This window comes from Xyrauchen texanus, chromosome 1, assembly GCF_025860055.1.
Source record: "Xyrauchen texanus isolate HMW12.3.18 chromosome 1, RBS_HiC_50CHRs, whole genome shotgun sequence".
Classification (NCBI taxonomy): domain Eukaryota; kingdom Metazoa; phylum Chordata; class Actinopteri; order Cypriniformes; family Catostomidae; genus Xyrauchen; species Xyrauchen texanus.
This window is the reverse complement of record NC_068276.1, coordinates 5,584,847-5,593,295: the sequence shown is the minus strand read 5'-3', so window position 1 is coordinate 5,593,295 and position 8,449 is coordinate 5,584,847. Positions and strand designations below refer to the sequence as shown.

Sequence of the window (8,449 nt, the reverse complement as noted above, 5' to 3'; positions counted from 1 at the left end):
TAACATATTATGATAATTTTATGCTTTTGTTTTTCATCAATAGTAAATGCCTAGTGAGCAAGTGTAAGGACAGTGAAAGTGTTGCACTGTTTCTTCACCACAATGGTAACCCCCAAAATATACCAAAACAAACAGAACATGCAACTTTAACAAATCGCCTCATATTCTATTATCTTACTCAAAAATGTATAAAGTAACACTTAAAATCAGCACTCAAGTTCTTATACTATATTATATCTAGACTATAACTAGTCCCAATCAACGCATGCTGGGAAATGAAGATCCCTTGCCCAGTTTCATCAACGCTACATTAACACCACCAAACGTTTTCATGTAATCCCAACTCAAATGGAGTAAGTAAACTTCCATTTTACAAACTTAAATAGATAGAATATCAAGTTGTGACAAAATTATCTTGAATTGCGTTGCCTTGGTTCATTTTAATTAAGTAAATTTAACGAGCAGCAAAAATCCTTTTCTACGTCTGGGAAAAATTATGAACTATAATTTAAACCCTTAACTGAGTGTGTTGCAGATTTGGGGATGGCTACACGGCGATCGTGCAAGTGTGTGCTGATCAGGCTGAACTCAGTGCAGCCGAGGTGTTTGTGCGGGAAACGTTTCCTGAAAGAGAAACGTCACAACACCCTGCAGTACCAGATACAACAGGAAGAGGATGCTCTTGCACACTTCTTCAGTTAGCTGAGCAAACACCAGCAGGTGCTGGGTGTGGAGCACTACATTGTGTCACAGACTACTCTAGACCAGGTAAACACACACACACACACTGGCATCAACAGCACTGGCAGACACCTGGCATGAGTAGATATGAGCGGCAAGGTGATGCAAAAAGCTTTCAAATGTCAAATATCCTTCTTTCGAGACAAGAGCAGCTGTAGACATGAGAAAACACAAGGCGGGTCATATTGGTATGCACATTTTAGGGATTTCGCATTAAGAATGCTGAAAGGAAACATCAAGAAGCAAATTAAGTTTCCAAAATGGACAAAATATCTTTTTAAGGCTACATGCACAAAAACTATGATGGAAACACATTTACTGATGATATTCGTATTGAACTTTTATAGGAATATGATTGCGCAAGTAATGTATTATATTTAATAAAATAGCTGCAGTGGCTTCAACTTCCATTTTCTTTTCTATTATGTGGCAGTTTCCTTAGAAGTGACGATTTTGTTCACTTAAACACATGGAATGGAAAGACTACTTTATTCACGAATTGTTTTTGCACACAAATAACATTTGCAACTTGGATGGAAACACCCGGGATTTTTTTACCTCAAATGTCGGTTCATTTAGTTGTCATGAATGCTCCTAGAATCACGTTTCTGTAACAAATGTTTTGCAAAATGAGTTTTAGGTGGCTCGTTGTATATATCCACGCAGTTTTCTGGTGAAATGAACACTAGAGGCGCTACAACAACACTGACTTTTAACACACATTTACACAAATCACAAATAAAACACCAGATTATCAGTTCATAAACACTAACTTTTTTTCTTCTAAAATTCACCTTAAAACCTCTTCTGAACACGACATCATTTTACTTACTTTTAGGGCCCCCAGCTGGACATTTCACTGGAAACATGATATGCAGCACGTCAATTTTGATTTGCAAAAATGTGGTCATGTTCACGTAAATATCATGAGACCAGGCTGGTCATAGAAACACCACAAATTGACGTGGTTGTTTCAGCAATTGTGTATTTCATCTACCGTTTGATTTTCTGACACTATCGGTTAGGTTTAGGGAAGGGAGGTTGGTTTTGTTTATTTAAAACTCTATAGAATTTTAAGCTTAAAACTTAAACTGTTTGGGAGAACATTTCATTTGCTTTTAATGCCACACAGTTGATATTACACCTCGAAACTGCCATGATACGTGTGATAAACCACATAATGCCATTTTTCAAAAAGACATAGTCTGCTTGAAAAGGTTATCTGATGTTCAGTTTAGGTGAACTTTGGTGAACTACGGTTTGCTGCTGAAATGAACTTAATCATACAGAAGTGAAACACTACTGATGATGTATTATTTGTGTGTTTGTATGCTCCCATTCACAATTATTGTGGTATGTGTCATGTATTTACTATCGAAACAATACAATGATGGATAGTCTTGGATTGATGATATTTATTTGCTGATTAACCAAACAGATTTGTCAGTTAAGAACTCATACAATTCAACTTAAATTGCTTTGGTATACTGCGCACACACTTGAAGGCACGCTCCCTTTTTATCTGTTATTATAACAGCCAATCACAAACACTGTTGCTCTCACAGCCAATCAAATGAAAGTTAACAGTATTCAAATACAAATGTTAATACACAACACTCCTCCCCTGAAATCTGGAACTCACCATTTTTTTTTTCTCAAAACCACACATACCAAACAAATTAAAATAAAAACTATTTATGCTTTGTTAAGGGCCTTTTTTTCTTTCTTTTTTCTTTATCTCATTACATTACAGATCCAATCGAACTGGAGGCTTTACTTGCCTCTTAGGTCTCAGTGCCCCTGCCTGAGTGACAGTGGTTCCTGGAACCCCTAATTCTAACTGTTTTTCCTATACAGGATTGTTAGAATCATCATCTCTTACATGTCCTGAGACAATGCCATGAGCCCTTGTTTCCAACACATCCATGTTAATTACATCAGTCTGCAACAGTTCATCATTTAACAACGATTGTTTCAATTCTGAACCGATGAGCCGGTTTACATGTCTCTTCATTTTCCAAACACTTTTATCAAGTATGTAACAGGACCTAGCACCTTAACACTTTCCCCTCCCCTGTGATTTCTGAACCAAAACTTGTTGTTTTGGCAAAAACTGTCTGACAATTTTCCTATGAGATAGTTTAGCTGAGCTGCTTGCTTCTGTTGCATGCTCTCTGTGAAACTAGGTTTCAAGAGTGACATTCTGATTTTGAATTCTCTGAATAATTCTGCTGGGGTTTTTCCCGTGGTAGATTGGGGGGTGCTTCGGTAACAAAAAAGAAAATTGTGGATACAGTGCTGTAAAGACAATTTGTCATTCTTTCCCTTTTCCAAAGCCCTTTTAAAATTTTGCACCAACCGCTCTGCAGCGCCATTAGAAGCTGGATGGTATGCCGGAGTCCAAATGTGTTTTACACCATTGTTTTTCAAAAATGATTGAAATTCACTCTCTACAAACTGCGGCCCATTATCAGAGATCAATTCATCAGGAAGGCCCCATGTAGCAAAGTAACCCCTTAAGACCTTAATGGTCTTTCCTGCAGTGGTACTAGACATCAATGCAATTTCAGGCCAGCGTGAAAAACTATCTGTTACAACCAGAAAGTTATCTTTTCCTTTTTGAGCAAAGTCCACGTGTATTCTTTGCCAGGGCCTATTAGGCCAACTCCAATTATGCACAGGAGCTGTAACAGGCTGATTCCTATCTGTCTGGCATGTTAGACAGGTGCTCACTAATACGTCTATGTCTGCATCAAGGTTAGGCCACCAAAAATGGCTTCGAGCTAGGGCCTTCATCTTCACCATGCCCTGGTGATTGTGATGCAGTTCTGTCATTATTTGTGATCTTAACACGTCTGGCACGACCACACGGAAACCCCAAAGAACACACTCAGATTCAATTCTGTGTTTCTCAAAAAATATGGCTTTAGTTCATCCTCTGTGACGTGTTTTGGCCAGCCATTTAACGTAAAATGTTTCACTTTCTGTAACACTGCATCCAATTTTGTCTGTTTTCCAATTTCTTGTGCAGATATTGGAACACTATCCAAAAAGGAAACTCGGAATCGTAGTTTACTCTCATTACTCTCAACAGTCAGAGGTAAGCGTGACAAAGAGTCAGTGTTACTGTGTTGCAGGGAGGGTTTATATGTGATGTCATATTGATATGCAGCTAAAATCAGTGACCATCTCTGCAGTCTCGCAGCAGCCAAGGTTGGTACGCCTGTCTTCGGTCTGAATATCTTGACCAACAGTAGTCATTAAATTTAGTCACCCCAAAAATAATACTCAGAGCCTCTTTTTCGATCTGCGAATATTTAATAGTTAATAGTTTGTTAGTGTGCGTGAGGCATACGAAATGGGCTTTTCTTCTACCATCCGGAAATTGATGTGAAATTACTGACCCAACCCCATATGGGGATGCATCACAAGCTCTCCACAGGCAATTTAGGGTCATAATGGGTCAGCACCGGCGCCGAAGACAGCCTTGATTTGGTGCGTTCAAATGCACTTTGACATTTTTCTGTCCATTTCCAATCAGCATCTTTGTGAAGCAACTCAGTGAGTGGTTTAATTTCACTCGACACATTTGGTATAATTTACCATAATAATTCAGCATGGCCAGGAATGATCTCAACTCTGATACATTTTTAGGCACGGGGGCTTTATCGATGGCTTCAGTTTTCTCCGGGATCGGGTGCAACCCTTCCGCATCGATGACATGTCCGAGGTACCTTATGCTATTCTGAAAAAAGAAAATGTTTCTTTGTTTAGCCTAAGCCCATGTTCTTCTAGACGTCTCAAAACATTGCTCAAATTTTTCAAATGCTCGTTGGTGTCTTTTCCGGTTATTAAAATATCATCAAGCTAGCACACAACACCCTCTAATCCTTGCAAGACCGTATCCATGGTACGCTGGAAGATTGATGGCGCACTAGCGACCCCGTATGGTAAATGAATTGTACATGTATAATCCCCTCTGCGTATTAACGGTGAGGAAAGGCTTACTTTCGTCATCTATTTTCAGTTGTGTACGCTTGCGTCAAATCCAATTTGGTGAAATGTTTTCCCCCAGCTAGAGTAGAGAACAAATCCTGCATTTTGGGTATGGGGTACTGATCAATGTCTAGCCACGGATTGATCGTCACCTTATAATCGCCACATATGCGAACTGAGCCATCCTGTTTTGGGATACAGACAAGGGGCACGGCCCACTCGCTGTGTAACACCGGAGAAATTACTCCTTGTTGCTCAAGTTCATTCAACTTCTTATCTAAGGCCTCCCGTAGGGCGTAAGGCACCAGCCTCGCTTTGCAAAAGTTAGATTTTGCCTCAGGCGAAACTCGCAATTTGGCGGTTACCTGATTTTCGCAACCTAATTGGGAACTAAACACGGCTTTATGGTTTGCGCAGATTTTCTCAACCGGATCACGTATGTGATAGAGTGCCGAAGTTATGACGTCACTTTGTAGGCCAAAACGCGGAAGTGAGTTAGCATTTTAGCACTTCAGGTTCCCTCGCCCTAAAGTCTATGGGTTTTTTGAATGGGTTTTTGCTAAATCGCCTGAAATAAGGTCTGTGGTTAACAAAGCCTCTAAATATTTTCACGTTTTGATCTATGAAATAAAACACACCAGTTATAACCTGCTTGTGGTTTTTTAAACTTTATTGTGTCTTAAAAACGGTGATTGCTAACAAGTTGCTAAAAGGGACTACATCCTTTGGCGGGGACTTTAGACATCATCATGACAAACAGGAAATCTCTCACTAGCCCGCGTTTCAGCCTCACGTTCTTAAAAGTTTACCTTTCAGTTAATATACATAACGTTATATATTTAGTCTTTTCAAATTGTAGTTTTTCCAAATATTTTTGTACACAGGATTCTGTGATATTAAGGTAACTGATTACCAGTTCTTTATTTCTGTGGAGAGACTGTAGTTCAACAATTGTGTTTTGTTTTGTCCCAAGATGCAACCACAAGTCGTCGAATGAAAGATGCTCGTTTTACCATTTTCCGTCCAATGTTACCCGGCGGAGACTCTGGGTTCGTGCCGTAAGGTAAGCTCACACAACGATGATTTCCATGTGAACACCGTAATTACTGCCTTAATGTGGCCACGACGAAACTTTAATGGTGCATATTGCTTAACACGCTAATGTTACTTTGACGGTCAGATGGAGTTAAAAAGGCTAGCAAGAATAAACGTTTTTCATAACCAAACCAACAGCTAAAATACCTTTTGTCTTTCTCTTAAAATATCTAAAAGCTTGTTTACTTTGCCACTGTTTAATAGATTAGATCCGCTGCAGTTTTATTAAAGGCTAACGTTACGTCGAGAAATGTGTTTAATTAAAATATTCAAAATAATACCTGGTTTATTGACTTTTATTGTAACTTGTTTTGATATAATTATAGAAAGGGTGGGTCCTGCACCCTGATATTTGTGAACTTGGCTTTGATGATTGTATTTGTAAACAGCAGTAGTTAAGGCATTAAGTAACAATTATATTAATCTTTGTTATTTTAGTAGTAAATGTTAACTATATTTAATGTGCTATATAAACGTGGGCAGATCAATGAAGAAGATTAATGTAAATGCTGAAAAACTCCATTTGAATTTAATACAAATATTTTATTGTGTGATTTTCCCCCCCACCCCCTTTGTAATTTTAATCTGTAAAGGTGTAACTTCCATAAAACTAACATTGCTTATTTGAATTTATCCTTAGACGAGCTGACCGGAAGCCCAGTGTCCATTCTCGCATCTGCAGCTGTCATTTTCCTGCAGGGGATAAAAATGTCCCTGTTTTGTTTTTATCCACAAATGATGTTCCCACTGGACAAATTTTGGAAGATCATTCATACTCCCTGAGACAGGATAGCGCTGATGTGCCTAAAAATGTTCCACCACCCATGGACGAAGAGGAGGAAATGGCTACACAATTTATGGCTGACAAAGATGATGAACCATCTCCGGCTGATCAAACCCTCACTATCAATTCTGAGGAACAACCAAATAGTAGCACAACTAAAGAAGAGCTGCAGTCTGAACGAAGAAAAAGAATCCAACTTGAGATTGAGTTAGAGCATTCCATAGCAGAGATTCAGTTTCTCAAAGACAAACTCCAAGGACAAACGAGTAACTGTCATGACAGGTATTCAGCCTCTCAGATGAGTGAAAGTATGATTCGGATGGAGACAGGATTGCCAGATAGAGATACTTTCAGTGCTGTGTGTGAATATGTTGCTTGTTTTGAGGATTCCATTATGTACTTTGTTGGATGGAGACCCAAAGAAATCATCCTTGAGGACCAGATTTTCATGACCTTGATGAAAATTCGCCACAACTATACACACTTACACTTGGCTGCACTCTTTCACTGTAGTACAAGGACTGTAAGTAATGTATTAATAACATTCATAGAGGTTTTTCACAAGGTCCTTTTTAAGGATATAATGAGTACTGTTCCCAGCCGGGAGAAAAACCAGACCTGCATGCCGTCTTCATTTCTACCTTTCCAAAATTGCAGAATGATATTGGATTGCACTGACATCAAAATTGCTATTCCCAAACAAATGGATACACAGAAAGAAACCTATTCTGCATACCGTGGCATGCACTCCTTCAAAGTACTCATTGGGGTGGCACCAAATGCTGTGATTACATACTGCAGCAAACGTTACCCAGGATCTGTAAGTGATAAGGAGATAGTACTTGATTCTGGTGTTTTGAACCATTTTAAGCCTGGAGACCTGATTTTGGCTGACGAGGTTTTCCTAATCTGCCATTCTGCCAGAAGGAGTCACAGTAAACATTCCCCCATTCCTCAGTCACGGCCAACTGACACACAGTGAAGCACATGCTACAAAGCTGATTGCACAGAACAGAATTCATGTAGAGAGGGCAAATGGCCGTTTAAAAGATTTTAAAATTCTGAGATTTATTCCATCTCACTTGCGGCACTTTGCAGATAAACTGGTTCAGGTATGCTGTGCACTAGTGAACCTCCAAAATCCTCTCATAAAAGAAGTGACAACAGAATAGTGCAAAAATGCTCCTGCTATCCATCCAGCCAGAAACACCTGCTCTCCATCCAGCCATTAACATCAGGCTCCTGCTCTCCATCCAGCCATTAACATCAGGCTCCTGCTCTCCATCCAGCCATTAACATCAGGCTCCTGCTCTCCATCCAGCCATTAACATCAGGCACCTACTCTCCATCCAGCCAGAAACAATGGATTTCCTGACATTTCTAATATTACCTCAATGTAAAGGTTAGTAAGTTTATTAGATACCTCTATTCTCTCATCGTTCAGTTAAGCTCAGCCCAGCTTCTATTACACTGTGTGTACACCAGGTGCGATGTGACACACAGCTTGTTCTAATGGGATTTTCGCATTGCACAGCGACCTCATAGAGTAAGAAATATGTCTAAAAATTTTTGATTGTTCAGATTTTTTACAACTACTTTTTAATTCTTAACAAAATGAAGCTTAACACCACATTCAGGACACTCAACCGCCAAATAATAAATTGAAAGTTTATCCCAAAAATTAAGATTCTGTCATATCATTACAAATAACTTAACAATAACTAACATTCATTTTAATAATAACTATGTACATTTTAGCCAACCTTCTAATAAACAGTTCTCTTTATAAACTATGTATATATTGAACAATATTTACAGTTTACTTTTGTGCCA

The 8,449-nt window shown here is 38.9% G+C and overlaps 1 pseudogene; it reads right to left on the bottom strand.

Moving 5' to 3' along the window:
* Positions 1–856: 856 nt before the first annotated feature.
* LOC127625895 (uncharacterized protein K02A2.6-like) lies at positions 857–7,605 on the bottom strand (annotated as a pseudogene).
* Positions 7,606–8,449: the final 844 nt, after the last annotated feature.